Genomic DNA, 13767 nt, shown 5'->3' on the forward strand with positions numbered 1-13767 from the left:
TTGGACATGAATTGTAGTGTCGGGGGAGTAAATTACCCTGTTTATTTGTTTGTGCCACAAACTATACTGCTCAGTGTATTCAAGAGTAAAGATGTCCCCATTCTACATATGTAGTATACATATGTACAAGTTATTTAGTTACCTGAAATAATTATAAAATAGATGGGTTTGCAATGTGCTTTTATTACAGTGCTATGAAAGTTGTTCAGAGATAATGCTGTGCAAAATTTTGATAAACTGCAGTTTGGAGCAGAAAATATTATGGATACACTAAATGTGTGTATTCTGTACTTTGGTAGGATAACAATGTTGCATGGTGAGCATTGCAGGGCATTAGAGAAACTGTTATTTTGACAATATAGAAATATGAGTGTTATTATTATTATTGCATATTTAACAGTTACACAAAAAGAAGAGTTTTCTAATACATTCAAATGTCTTCATAGTAATCCAGGAAAATCTAGGAGACAATCATAAATACAAAAAAACCCCATGAAACATAAAAGGAAGTAGAAAGGTCCTGAGACAGTTCACAGAATATAGGATATATGTCACGTACCTGTACAGCTTTATAATCCTGTAGCATTACAAATACATATTATATTAAAAAGAAAAAAGTTGCATACAAAGCTAACCTGAAATTTGCTTAATTGTTCACATTTTTACCTGTAGTAATTCCAATTCAGTCAAGAATTCCTTTTGCACCTTTTTTTTTTTTTTACCAGAACTACATTGTATTTTGTGATGATTAATGAGATTCTGATTAAAAAGTAATTTTAAGGAATAGTCAAATCCTCTAGCTCCAAGGATAAACAGCAAAAAACAATAATAATAATAATAATAATGATGTAACATAAAGCCCAACTGGATAATAACCTGTGGCCAGAAACTTGTAAAATATGTAACCATCATCTTCAAGGATTAATGTGGACCAATCTATTTGAAATATTGGTGGATAATTATATTTGGTCTTAATTTCCTGGAGTTTGGTATTTCTCCCAATATGTTAGTCGTATTCTGGGGTACGTTTAGTTGAGCTGACTAAAGTAATTAAACCAACATATTTCCTTATGTCATTCTATATTTTTTTCTAAATACCAAGTTCTAGCCGAATACTTGCTTTAGTTACACAGAAGTATGACACATTTATCTATCATCTTTCTCAGTTAGAAATACTTCCCTTGCTGAGTCACAGAGTCGCAGAATGGTTGAGGTTGGCAGGAACCTCTGGAGGTCTTCTGGTCCAACACCCCTGCTGAAGCAGAGGTTCCTAGAGCTGGTTGCCTAGGGCTGTCCCCAGACAGCTTTTGAGTATCTCCAAGGATGGAGACTCCATGACCTCTCTGGGCAGCCTATGCCAGTGCTCCATCAGCCTCAGAGCATTTCCTGGTGTTCAGAGGGAATCTCCTGTGTTTCATTTTGTGCCCATTGCCTCTTACTCTGTCACTGAGCACCACTGAAAAGAGCCTGGCTCTGTCCTCTCTGTACCTTCCCTTCAGTCACGAGTTTTCTGATCTTTCCTTTGCATTCTGCAATGCTGTGTATTCTAGAATATACTGCCAAATTTCATAAAGAATTTTCTGGTCACAAAGAACATTGAAAAGCTGTATCTGTCATTATTGAATTGTTTTCAGTTTTTTTTACAAATGCTTTCTTGGCTTTATTTATATGTTTCAGATGGTTTTTCTCATGATATATCAAAACTGTGGGGTTTATGTTCAAATAAAGACAAGTATTAATTTTTGAAGTACAATTAGTCATTTCAGGCTTCTAATCACTCGTGTACTGTTGAAAGACTTACTATGGCATTCTTTGTTCTGAATAATTGCAAAAATATATAGGAACTTAAAGCTATCAAGACTATTTAATTTTCTCATAACAATGGTTTAAATTTAGTTCATGAATGAGGTGTTACTTACGGCTCTATTATTCAGGCTTTTCATCTACTCTTTATCATGATGCTTCAAGTATGTTGATGCTTCAGAGACAATTTAAGTTTCTAATCTTGCTGCAGTCCTTTCAGACATATGTCAAGGTCAAAATTTCATCAAAGCCAAGGTGATTGATCAGGTTTGTAGGCTTAATAAATACCATATGACAATGAAGTAGCTGGCGTCATAACCAGTTGCACTTGATTATCTGGTCTCGGTGACTATCCTCAATTTACAGCTGAGCAGAGCAACAGCCATCAACAGGAGGGAAAGGTATAGTCTGAGCTTGTGAGGCTGAACTGATCTGTTGTTATAAATCTTAAAAATATGTAACCCCAGAATTTTTAGCCTGGATTTTAAGGAGGCAAGGTTTAACAAACACTTTTCCTATTCCACCTAGTAATTTTTGAACCTATTCAACCACATGTCACAGTGAAACAGAAGTCTTAAAGTTGTTATATTCCTTTAGATTTCAAAAAGTTAATGGCAACCTAGAAAGACTGACCAGATAGGTGGATCTGACATCTACACCACCGACAGTCCAGTTTTACTTCAAACCAGCTTGGGCTGAACGCCTGGTGGCACTTGAAATGCATTTAGTGCTCTTCTTGAGCACACTTTCCGCTTTAATTTCTTCTTAAAGGATTTGCAATCACCAAGACTTTTCTGTAAAGGAAACCAAAGTGTAAGAAGTAGCTGTGATCAGAAGAGGAGCTTCAAAAATGCACTTCTGATCAAAATTAAACTGCCAATGTGGATGCATGTTAGATATGCTAGATATCTCTGAGGCAATTTTTTTTGTGTGCATGAGAAGCTGAAGGCTTGGAGGATAGGGAAATATGAGTCATGAGAAATAACTGACAGATTCTGGGGTAACATGGAGGACCTCTAAGTGTTCTGTGAACAATCTGAAGGAAAGAACAGAATATTAAGATACAAGGAAAGGGTGCCTGGGACATAGGAATTCATAGAGCAAGCTGTACGTAGGGCAGTGTCTCAAAGATTTTGTAGTAATGTTTTCTGTATACTTTTTCAGTTTCAGGTAACTTTCCTTAACTTACTTGTTTTCACTCAGTTTTTCCAAGCTGGTCTTTGCTCAATTTTAGTAATGCTCACTTCCTGCTGTCTACAGTGTCCCTGGGTTTATTCCTTATACACATTCATTTTGTCTGTCAGTGTTTTGTCAGTTACAGTCAGACAGATTCCTCAATCTCCTTAGCATTATGAAGAAGATAAAACTTGAATATGGCCTTTCTCTGTAGAAACTGCACAGTACAGAAGAAACAGTAGCTGCAAAAGTTCTTTCCTGGATTTAGTTCTAGACAGTGTTGAAACACTTGTACATTTTATTTTGGAAAATACTGATGAAACTAAACTGTAGGTATTGTTATTGATTCTGCCTGTAACATAAGACGAATCCAAGTTGTCTTAGTTAATACTGTGTAAGAAATAAAGGAAAAAAATCTGCTTTTAAATAATAAATAGGTGTTTCCTGTTGTTAATTTCTTGTGTGTGTTAAAATTCTACTAATATTTATATTAACTGTATATTGCTTCAGTTGTCAGGCAATGTTCCAAGGCAATATCAAACAGCATTAGGAAAGTAGCAAATTCATTACATTTTCTCTGAAGTTTGAAAATTGTAATACTGTGATTCAGTGATTTCTAAGTCATTTGACTTGTCTGTCATGCTTTTGTTGACTCTAAATATGCAAATGTGTGGTGCCTTAAGAACTTTATCACCTCTTTATGTAGACTTCTACCTATGTTTGTTTAGAAATAGAGATATAAATGAGTACATATACTGTCAAGGGGTTTTGTAAGAAATAATTTCTATTACACTTTTTAAGTTCTTCGGATAAAGCCGGTGATTTTCTGAACCTATAACTTTATTGTCATTGTGGGTTTACTGATTACAAAATGGAGAAATAACTTTTTCGATATGGGTAGATATTTGTACTGAGTTAAAGAACAGTTTTTAGGGTACCTGAGTACTAGGTGAATACTCCATTTTTTCGCAATATTGAATTATTGTTAAGATCCAATAATACAGTCACGGGTTTTTGCAGGCATGGCGACTTGTGTATCTTATTGTGTCATATAGCATCACAAGGGTTTTTTTTTTTTCAATTGATGTGATTTTACTTCTTTTTTCTTTTCCATAAGGATTGTGAGTAGTTTTTGAAACACATTCAACATAGATTTTCCTGTTTTATTTATTCATGCAAGTATGTTTCCATGGAGACAAGGCTCGAGTTCATTTCCGCTGCAGTTCTAGACAGTCGTTTATCTGTAGATCAACAACACAAATAAACTTTTCTGCATATTGTGTCAGTCCTAAGGTGATTAGTTCATGGGCTATATCTAAAGTTCATTTCCATGTTTGCATTTACAAACACAGGCATAATATGTTTCTCCTTGAAGAACAGCACAAGACCACTATTTACTTTTTATGGATTTAGACATATGATTTGGGTGCAGTTACAGATATATCAATACTAAGGAATGTTGGAGTACTTCTGGTGAATAATCCTGATCCCATGTTGGCACAGAGACCCAAGGGCATACCACTTTCTTTCAATTCCTTGCTCCTTCCCTGACATTATAGCAAAAAGAAAACTGCAGCACTCTCAGGAGGTGCCATACTGTGGACCAATATTCTGAAACTTGCTGCAGAGGGAACTTGGCTTCTGGCTGTAAGTACATTGCGTAAGATTTTCAGTGCAGATAGTGACTCACGGCACACAGGGAAAGTGGTGGAAAAGTGGCCCACGCTGCTTAGTCTTCTCAACACCATATTGACCATATCCAATAACTTATCAATATCATGTTTCATACCTTGCTGCTGAGAAAACGTATTACTTGATGTAAGCCAAGTGGAGGGCGTTTGAGAATATAAAGCGGGTTAAATTTCCATTGGTGTGCTGTACAGAGTGTTAGAAGTGGGTGCCTACTGACCTGTTCAGTACAGTGATCTGACAAGCCCCTCATATAGCTTAGGTTAGGAACCTGAAATTCCCATGTGTTCGGTATAGTTCTATAAACTCCAAGAAGGGATTTATGTCTACTGTTTTTTCAGTCTATTTTAACATAGTTACAGTGTTTTGAGTAATATTTTATAACTATTGAATATTCACAATTAAGTATACTTAAATTAATGGAACTGTGGCTGTAGTTTTGATTGGACTAGGGAAAAAGAGGGTATTTCAGTAAAATTAAAGACAAACACCATAAGACCAAACACGGAACTCTAAAAACTCAAGGAACTTACCTGTTTGCAATTTATTTCTTTCAAATTAGTTGAAATACAGAAGAGATTAAGAAGCGATATTTAAGAAAAAACAAGGCCAGAGCAATCAGACTCTGGAACTTCACTTAAAAAGATGAAGGAAAAAAAAGACAAAACATTTTTGCTAGGCTTATTAAATGTTTTACAAAATGAAGATATTTACCAAAACAAGTATAATAGAAACCTAAACAGCAAATGAAACATTACAAAAACAAAATGAAAGAATCAATAGGTGATTGCTGGTTATGTGATTGTTTCTTACCATTGTTATTGAATCTAGGTATATTCTACTGTGCATTCTAGAACAAACTCTTGGATGGTCAGATTTAAATGACACTCCTGTATACCACCCAGGAACAATTAAAGGGTTGCTTTTTTTTTTTTTTTTTTTCCCTTCACTTATGGGTTCTCTAACCTGCTACTACATGATTATTTTCAAGAATGTAGTTTCCAAGTACTCTGGAGCTGCATGTTATACATTATAGAAAGTAAGCATGAAGTTATTGGAAAAATAGTTTTATTAGCTTGTACTTTTTGAAAATAAAGCTTATACATGTGTAGTAAATAAATAAGCTGCAAAACTGAAGTGATGTCTTTATGCCTACGTTTTGTTTTCCTTATTTTCTGAACATGTTAATTACTTTGTGAAACTTATACTAATGCTACCTTGTACCATGAGTAAAATACAGTATTTCAATTTTCTTAAGCTGTCTGCAGTAAGCCTAATTTGTAGATTTTGTCCATTTCATCTATGTTTTTAGGCCTTTTATAACTAAAATGTCTCTGTTTATCTTTCTCTCCAATTTAAATGCTGAAAAGAAACTAGAAAGGTTTTGCAATCCGTCTCTCTGTATAATTATACTATGATTTCAATTGCTTGCTAATAGCAGTATTAGTAGTCTACATTTCTTGAGGCACTGATGTAAAGCATAACCTATGCGACTGATGTAAAGTTGACCATACGTCATCATAATGCATGTCACATTTTCCTTGTAGTCTTTGGGAAACTGTTTTGAAGAAAGTAGAGGTATTTTTGTTGCTTATTTTGTAAGGTTTAAATGAATATTTTACTATAGAATACCAAGTATTTTAAGCCAGTTTCAGATATTTGCTGTTGCTCTTAAAGTGTAATAATTAAATTCTATGCTTGCTGGTTACAATTTTTCACTTTCTTTTCTTGTTAATTCTCTCCAGACTGATAATAATGTTTTGTACTTGTTAGAATGCAACATGAAATATATTTTGATATAAAATTATACGAACAAAACCCTTTATTCATTAATATATCTGAGTTTTGCATTATTTGACTAGAATTGCATTTTTAAAAAGTAATTGGACAGTCCTGAGCTATCCATAGAGGTGATTTTTCCCTTATTTTAATGCTATGATGAAGATGAAAGAGTCTTTCTGAAAGGATGGTCCTTGTTCTGAGGATGCCTGAAAGCCTGGGGAAAATTATTAGGTTATTCTAGACCCGTCTAGATAGGACAAAACCAGGTCGGTTTTCTAAATACTATGTCCTGGGAGCCCTAACTAGGAAAGATAGTTGGGTAATACTAAATTGAAAATATATTCAAATCAGAACTATGAGCTTACCTGGCAAGTTTCCAACTCATGTGCATGATCTTAACAGAGCTACAAAGAATTTACCATCCTTGTAACAGTTCTAAATAATTATACAGCTTACAGTAGGAGGCACTTATAAGATTTAAGATTTTTTTAAAATTTGTTAGTATAATTTACAAAAATATATAACTTGTGTTGGTGTCACGTTTGAAAAAAAAAATTAAATGCTTTTTATTGTTGGAATTAGTATAAAAACTTCAATTCTTCCACCAAAGGTCAATAATTTTGTAGACTTTAATGGAAGAAATGCATATGATGGCATAAGGGAAGAGTATTTCATACTTCTGAATATATATACTTAAAATAAAAAGGAATTTGGGAAGTGAAACATCAAACTGAAAGGCTGTAGATCCAATGGATTCTTTCTAATTTGTCAGATTGTAAGCATTCAAATTCCTACATTCAATTTTGTGGAAGAAGGCAATGATTTATCAAATATATTGTATATTGAGTATATTGAATCAGTCAAAACATTGAAGCCAAGTTGACAAGATAAATTATAAATGGTTAATTCTCTTAACAATTTTCTTTCTTGTATTCTTTTTCATGAGGTTTGTAATGAAATTAATTTTTTTCATTTTCATAGTTAGACTGTGCTGGATTACTAAAGTGTCTTAAAGGCATATGCTACAGTATAAAAACATAGACTATCATATGAGATAAAGATAGCTGAAGTGAGTGTTGTAAATGCTATGGCAGGTGACCAGGTTTCTTTATATATTGTCCTCAAGAGTTTTGCAGTTCTTGATGAATACACTTATGAAAATTTGTGAACTACTTTTGCCATATAGAGAGGTCCAGTTTTCATGTTGGGGGGGGGTTGTGTGTGGTTTTTTTTCTCCATTGGAAAGAATAAAATATTTTTTTTTCTAATTAAGTGCTTATAGGGAGGAAAAAACCCCAACACTTAACAGTTAAGACCTAGGCATAGTACTGTCAAGAAATTTGTAATACAGTTTTAAGATCTGATTTGAGCAATATACTGCAAGACTAGAACAGATTGAATTCCTTATACACATTCAAGACATTTCTTCAAGAATATTGAACATCAAGTAGAAGATCAAATGTGTCTCTTAGTGTCTCATTACAATTCTTAAGCAGATGTCTCATTTAGTCTGGTCATTCTTAATAAGTAGATGTGCAAGTTTTCTAAAATATTCCCTACAGTAAGATTTCATGGATGCGCTGTTACTACTGAACCAAGTGAGACGGAATTCCAAATTTGTTTGTTGGAAGTATGTCATATTTTCATCACAAAAGCAAACATGAATTATGGAGATAATGCATAGTGACAGTTCATCTTGAAATTTCTTGCACATGTCAAAGAGGTGGAAGCTAAATAACTGAGGGAGAAGAGACTGAAAACAACAGTGATAAAGTTTTTTTGTATCTGAGCTATTCTGATATCAGAGTGGATGTTGCACCTGTGGCAACAAAGTGAATAGTGTAACCTGACATGTCGTTGAAAAAAAAAATTACTGAATCTCACTGAAAGTTGTTTACTGACTTTCATTTGCTGTATGAATTTTGGAAATGCGTATGTATCACATGGGTACACATGGTATTGAAAGGTTAAAAAAGGAAAAATGGTTGGGTTTTGGTGGCTTACTTTGTAAAATTATTAATGTAGGTTGTGGGGTAGTAGGCTAAGGTATTGTTCTGAGGTTGGGCGCAAACTGTTCAGTTTTCTAACAGAGATGGTAAATTATAAGTAGCTGATGCACTGATATAATTGCAGAGAGCTCTGTTATCTGCTTTTGTAGCAATCATGAATCTATAGGCCTGCCGCTCACCTGGGAGTAGCCAGGGCCTTGAGAATAGAAGAATGGGTTTTCTACATCATTGATGTTGTTAGTCAGTGGTAAGGAGCAAGAATCACTGTTCAGTGCTAGGCTTCATGGGACATTCCCTATATCAGGAGAATCCCTGAACAGGAAACCAAACCAGACTCCGAATAGCCTTGCAAAGTCAGAGTGGTTTAAAACACCTAAAGCATGAGGTTTAATTGTACATTCCATTTTGTTACATACGTGTTTAAACATCAAATTACCAGTGCTACATTGTTAGAGATGGCCATGCATGTATTGCTGACATGAATGTATTAAATGGGATCAACTGACTGACCCAACGAAGGATTCAAATCACATTTCTGCTGTATCTTGTAGCATACTGAAAATGATAGTCTGAACCAAGCCTGTCTGTCTCAGAAAACGTCTCCATGGAAAGAGTACTAATTCTATTCACTTAAATTGTGAAAGGGAAGACAAATTATCCAATTACTAAATGCACACTTGCAGGCAATAGAAAGTTAACATGCTGAATAATCTAACTATGTAGAGAGACATATATATACATTTTTGTACTTCAAGAGTTCTCCTGAAACAGACAGCATGAAGATAAGCATAGAAGTGAGCAAAATCACTAAGAAAGTATAGGCTGAGTACTGGTTGTGAGAATAAGATGGATATTTTACTAGCTGAATTAAAATATTTCAAATTACCAAATAAAATTCTTAACATTTTTACTTTAGACATACTTCTCTGTGGTCATGATTCTTCCATTTTATAATCTGATTGCAATTGCCTCATCAGTGCCTTTTGACCAAAGCCTTGTTTATCAGTATTCCTTTTATCAATACTCCTCGGTGAGACCACAAATTCAGACACCATTTTCCTGCCACTTCTATATTTAAAGATTTGAAGGGTTTTTCTTTCTGTGGGTGTGTTCTGAGAAAAGATGATTGAATCTCAGTCTAAACCACAGTTTTCTTAAGCTAGCAATAAGATAATAATGAAAAGAAAGTTACCTTCCATAAGCTTAACATGCTAACATAGATTCAGCTTTAATACAGTATAAAAAGAAAGCAGCTGTTTTAAAAAGCAATTTTTTAAAAGTAGTTTTCTTTTAATATGTATTGAGTACACCGATTTTGGGTTTTTTAAATCATTGTTATGAATGCAGCTTTTGACATACAGAAGGAAGGGGAAATATGTTTCATAAAGATGTATCAAATCTACCACCAGAAGCAAATTTTGTAGTTTCAGGACCACACTCTATTGTTTCTCGAAGTTCATGTTGACTTTGAAAGATTCCCAGTGAGTGGAGAAAGGCAAATGTCATGCTCATCCTCATGGAGGGCAGGAAGAAGTATTGGAAAGCTGGTCAGTCTCACCTTGGTTACCAGGAAGACCATGAAGGATTCCCAAGATGATCACAAATTCTCATGGAAGACATTTCTAGATATGTCAAAGACAAGAAGGTGACTGCAAACAGGCAGCAAAGATTCATCAAGGGCAAATGATGCTTCATGAACCTGATTGAATTCTGCAATTACATGATTGGCTCAGTGGGTGTGATAGGAGCAGTGGATTTCATTTGTCTTAACTTAAACAGGGCTTTTGACATAGTATCCCATAGCTGTGGTGTCATTTTAGTCAAATAGGAAAGAGCTGTGGTTGAGTAAACTACACAAGGTGTTGCGGAAAGGTGTGTGGCAACAACAGACTGTTTTCTAGCAGCACTGGTCAGAGAGCTCTACTGCAGCCAGCGTTATTTAACATCATCATCAACAACCAGAAAGTTGGGGTGGACTACAACTGGAACAACAGTGACAGATAACAGCAAACTGTGGGGGACTGCCGTTCAAAACAGTCTCATTAAGCTGAAGAAATGAGCTGCTAGAAACATTCAAGTCTGATAAAGACAAATGGGAAATCAGTTTATGTGGCATTAAGTAACCTTGGAAGAGCTGCATAGCATGCTAAAGAAAAACCTTGAGACTGCTATCTGGATGCATATTTACCTCCAGTGTGGATGGGTCAAGACTGCTGACTTAAATTCATAACTACATCATTTCATAATGCCTTGCGGAGGTATCGTGTGACTTGCACTGGAAATAAATTAGATTTATGGAAGCGTCTGGAATCATGCAAAGGACTCTGCTAATTTGTCTCAGCTCAAGAAATGGCAAGGAATGCCACAAGCAAGCAGAGGATATGTTCAGGAAGTATGTTGTGTGTTATCTTGCTCTTGGGCTAGTACTCCTGAACTCAGCCCAGAGGTTCAAAGCTGTATAGATCAAAAGAATTCAGACTCAATACGTAGTTGTATCCATACTAGTATGTAAGCTTGCAGTATGTCTGAAGCTCAGTTACTTTTATAAGTGTAATGTTCTATATTTTAGTGCTAGAAGCTCTTCTTTTGTTGTCACTTCATTCCCTTTATAGATATTACTGAGTAATGTCAGGAATCACAAATGCTTTTAATATTCACAAAGAAACCAGACTTCTAATTTTTTGGAACTCCTAATTTGCAGATTTTGTATTAAATCATATGTTATCATTATTTATTCACTCTTTGCAATTGTGATGGTGTGAAGATGGATGCTACGATTTGCTGTGAAGCTGGCAAACTATCTCCTCCAAGGTACCTCTGCCTATAGCACTTTCTTAGAATAGATTCCAAAATCTACATATAGTTTTCATGCTTTAAGGAATAAGGGACTAAACTCTTTATTATGAAAAGACATTGTGGGAAACAGTTCAGAACTGGAACAACACACTTCAGTACACTCTGAATATATATTAGAAAAGAAGATAGAAAATATAGCAAAGAGAAAAACTACTTGTGCAAAATATTACTTGTAACAGTAATAATTATCATATCACTTAAAATTTTTAATACTATTTCAATCCAGGTTACAATAACAATGACCTTTGGAATGATTTGATGAAGAAGCATCAATTTAAAATATATATATATATGCAATAGGATATGTCACAGCAACATTAAATGCTTATTCATGCTGACTGGGATATTTAATCTGGGGATATTGTCTTTCTCTACTATTATTAGTAAGCTTTCGTGTGATGTTGCCACTTTGTTATCATTTCATTTTACTCTTGATTTTGGTCACTGAGAGTTGGCTACTTGCCTTATGCAGCATCAGCACATCCTTTCTATGGCCTTTGGAAAAAGGGATTGCAGCTCAGCTAACTAAAAGAATGTGAACTACGAAGATAAAGAGAAAAAATAGGAAATAATAAAACATTAAACCTATAGCCTTTATTATACTTCCTTTGGCTTGCTCCCTTGAATGTAGTTACCAATAAATTCAAGAAGCAAGGTTTTGTACGAATTAGGTACAAGTATTTTCAAGTGCACAATATATGATTTTAAGTGTCAACTCTTCTGTGATAATATAGTATACCACAAATACTTTCATGATTTTGTGTTAGTATCCAGAAAGAACACAAACATTTTAGTGCATGCATATTAAAATTTATATTTATAAAATAAAATTATATATGAAATTCATGTAGATGCATTCTGGTTTATGCCTTGTACAGTTAGATGCATTTACTTCCCTGTATGGAAGATGTTATATGAAAGTTATCATTACGCAAAGCACAAAATTGCCGTGGAAGAAAAGAGGATGGTGCCCTGGTTACCTAGGAAAATTACCTAAAATTGTAACCAGTTAAGTTAAAACTCCGACTCCACGGCCACAGAGAAGTGAAGACAGAAAGGTTCTGTGCCATAAGCCTATTATATTCCAGTGACTAAGTAGTGCTACATTAGATTTTTGTTTGTAATTTTTAGTTTGTAGAGTGATTTTTCAAAATTGTGTGTCCTGTTTCACTTGAAAAGGAAAATAACTAGGCTAGTGTTTCTATAACATGAAAGTTTTAGAAATTGTTTCTCACTTAGAGGTTTTGGGGGATTTGTTCCTTGTTTAACTGCTGTATTCCTAAAGCAAAATAAATGTTAGAAATTACTGAGGAAATGAACAGAAAACAAACCATAAGTCTGAGACAAACAATGGCAACACCAAATTTACTAGACTACAAAACTGCAAGTAGTTTCCTTAGGCTGTTGAACTTATTCCCAGACTAAGTAGTTCAGAGGTCTTCTGAGCATTGGTGCCTAACACTGCACTGTGTATATAGACACTGTAATAGTTATTCACTCCCTTCTCGGAAGTTTCAGACTGAAGGGGATCAGCAAAAGACATCCTTGTGACTTCTGCGGTAACTGTCACTGAAGTAAGTACTGCTCAAAAGCAGATAAATGATCCTGTGACTCCTTTAATGCTGAAAGTAATTTAAAGAGTAAAAAAAAATACATAGAAGCCTTAATTGTTTAGAGAAAATTATTGCTACTTAGCTAAGAAAAGAAAAAAACACACTTTGTAATGAATGATAATGGCCTCGGTTGGGTGCAAATATTGGTGTGCTAAAGTCTGTCACTTTCATCAATCTGTGAGGCAATTTATTTCCAAAAGCATTAACTGTAGTATGTATAAAGCATAGCAAGTACTAGAAACTCTTTCAGTGTATTATGAGATTCCATTTGCTTCAACACAACTGGGCCTTGAATAAGGCAGCAGTCACTCAAGAATCATTAAGTTCCTTAATATGTAAGAGAAAAGACAATGCAGCCTTTGCTGTAAAAGTTTATTTACAAAATTTTTGTTAACAAGTTAGAAATATTTCATGGAACATTTATTGAAATTGCAGTTTTGTGCCATGATCCTCAAATGATCTCAGTGAGATTCTGTTATTTTGAAAGAAATTGAATGAGTGTGGAAGGATCATGTTGAAGAAGAACACCAAACATCTGAACTTCTGGTTATGCAATGTTATTATTTGAAATTAACATTTTCAGTTCCATCTTCAAAATCATGCTACATTTCAAGCCAGCACAGTCTAAACTGTCTTCACAAAATATTAAATAAATTTATTATAGGAAAAATCCTTAGCTACTGAGAACACAAGTCTTGTAAATACAGTTCTGAGAATTTTGAAGCTATTACTTTTTGTACTTGGTGAAGTATTTTGTACTTGGTGAAGTAATTAGCATTACCATATTAGTATATGTGAAGAATCCTGTGCTTTTGAAATTACATTCAGTTATAATTCTT

This window comes from Caloenas nicobarica, chromosome 4, assembly GCF_036013445.1.
Source record: "Caloenas nicobarica isolate bCalNic1 chromosome 4, bCalNic1.hap1, whole genome shotgun sequence".
NCBI classification, from domain to species: Eukaryota; Metazoa; Chordata; class Aves; order Columbiformes; family Columbidae; genus Caloenas; species Caloenas nicobarica.